The sequence below is a fragment of the Galeopterus variegatus genome, unplaced genomic scaffold (assembly GCF_000696425.1).
Source record: "Galeopterus variegatus unplaced genomic scaffold, G_variegatus-3.0.2 Scaffold99, whole genome shotgun sequence".
Lineage (NCBI taxonomy): Eukaryota > Metazoa > Chordata > Mammalia > Dermoptera > Cynocephalidae > Galeopterus > Galeopterus variegatus.
In genome coordinates, this window is record NW_007726210.1 from 707,593 (window position 1) to 710,314 (window position 2,722).

Consider the following 2,722-nt stretch of genomic DNA (forward strand, 5'->3'; position numbering starts at 1 on the left):
AACCCTCAGCGGGAGCGCCGCCGTGCCCCCAAGCGGCGCACTGTAGCAGTGCGCCACCGGGCCGGCCCCAGATTTTGTTTTTTGTTGTTGTTATGTTATATTAATTATTTTAAATTGACAGATAACGTTATATGCTTTTATCATGTACAGCATGATGTTTTGAAGTACATGTACATTGTGAAATGGTTAAACATAGTGAATTAACACATAAACACTTCAGATTTTGAATGCCAGCTTTGGCCCTGAAAAACAAGAAGCTGCTTGAGACCACCTGAATAAAATCTAGGTTTTGGTGGCCAGATATTCAAGACCTTCCATGATCTGGATCCACCTAAAAATTACGGCCTTTGTTTTCACTACCAATTTAAGCTTCAACAAGTAGAATTTAAAATAATGTTTTATATACTCTTTAATACTTTTATTTTTCATCTTTGGTGGTTTTCTAGGTAATGTATTATGAACCATTTTTTATTTTCTTTTTAATATTTTATCATTATTGAAGAAACCCAAAAAACATTATTTTGGGGGACATAAAACTCTTCACTCAATAGAAGGATCATCTCAAACCCATCAAGCACTGCTGGGACACTTCAGTGGAAGAGAATGTACAAGGCTGTCCCTCTCCCATCACTGGGCAGTTGTCACTGTCAGAAGGTTGTCACATTAAACCTGACCCTGGCTCGCTCTCATCTATGAGTACACTTCTGGGCTCTGGACCAAGATGCACAGTTCTACTTTGTCCTGTGACCACCCTCTGGGTATTTTAGGATCCCTGTCAAATTCATCCCACACATTCAGCCCAAACTCTCTGTTGCCTGAGTTAATCATCCAGGATCCAAATCCCACACCATCCCCACTGTGCTCCTCAAGAGGGATCTTCATTTTAAATGTTCTCTCTGAAAGTGGGGGGCCTATATTGAATGCAATATTTCTTTCTTTTTATTTTTAATTAATTTGTTTATTTACATGTGTGTTCTCTCATGGATAGCTATTATTGACATCCACGCCCTGTTTTGTAAGGGCATTCATACTGTGATGAGTGGAGAGCACATGTCAGAAGTTTGGCATGCTTACAAGGTAGCTAGGAGCAAAATGAAGACAGCACCTCCATCAGGGCTCGTGCGGGTACAATGGGGAGGTGCAGACACCGTTTCTGGACTACATGCTCCATCCACAACACTACCACATGCACTGCTGTTCCTTTAGTAAAACATAAAGCTCACAAATTCTTTAGAATCCAGATTCCTTCTAGGATTTCCTCATTTCCTAAGTAAATCTTTGTTCAAATATTCATAATTTTCCTCTCAATGTAACATAAGCACAATGTCTTTTTCTTTGATCCAGAATCTTAAATACACTGCAATTTTGGTGGTTCTTTAGTCCAGTTTTTAAGTTTCAGATTTACAGAAAATTTGCAAAGATGGCATAGGGAATTCCTGTATACTTTTTACCCAGCTTCCCCACAGTACTTTTATCAAAACTATGATATTAACGTGGGTACAATGTTATTTTTTAATTAACAAGTAAAAACTGTATATATTTATGGTATACAACATATTTTGATACATGTATTGTGGACTGGCTAAATCAAGCTATTTAACATGGGCATTACCTCTCATATTTTGTGGAGACAACATGTAAAATCTAGCAATTTAAAGTGTACAATATGTTGTTATTAACTGTAGTTAACATGATGGAAGTTCAAGAGATCTATGGGACAATATTAACAAGATCACAAACTTTATTTTGGTTGATCCAGTTATATACCGGCCCCCCCTTTTTCAGTTCCAGGATCCAATCCAGGATCCCACATTGCATTCATTTATTTATTTTTAATTGACACATTGTAATTGTACATATTTATGGAATACAATTTGATATTTCGATACATTTGCATGTTGTATGATGATAAAATCAGGGTTTATTTTATTTATTTATTTATTTATTTTTCCAAAATTTATTTATTTTTTTTAAAATTTCATTTTGTCGATATACAGTGTGGTTGATTATAGTGGTCCATCACCAAAACCTCCCTCCCTCTTCCCTCTCCCCCCTCCCACCCAACAATGTCCTTTCTGTATGCTTATCGTGTCAACTTCAAAGAATTGTAAATCAGGGTATTTAATGTATCCATCACCTGACAAGGGGTTAATATCAGGAATATTGAATGCAGTATTTCTTCATTCCTTTATCAACTATGCTTTGAACACCTATTTCAGGCCACATACTGCTCTTCATCCAGGGATTTAGTAGAGGGTGACGTGCACCCAATCCCTGCCTCATGGAGCCTCTGGTATCCCAACGGAGCTGGGCACATGCAGAGGACCACATGCTGCTGTTATTTCTCATGACCATGACTCTTTTGTCCTACTCATGCTGCATAAAACTGTATTATCTTATTTAGTTTCTGCAGTAAACCATCTTTCACACAAACTGGGACAATGTGAGGCACCTGTCATCCTGTACCTGTGCAGGTGCAATTTATTTATTCTTAAATACAGCAGTCATTTCCCTTTTGTCTTGTGGGTTACACCTCAGCATTCTAATCTGTTGAAATCCTTTAAATATTGCTTATGCCATTTCTTTCTTTCTTTTTTTTTTTGTCTTTTTTTCATGTCCGGCAATGGATCGCAACCCTCAGTGTCGCGCCCATACCGAACCGGGACCAGCAACAGGATCACAACCCTCGGTGTTGCACCCGCACCTCGCCCAGCCAGTGAGC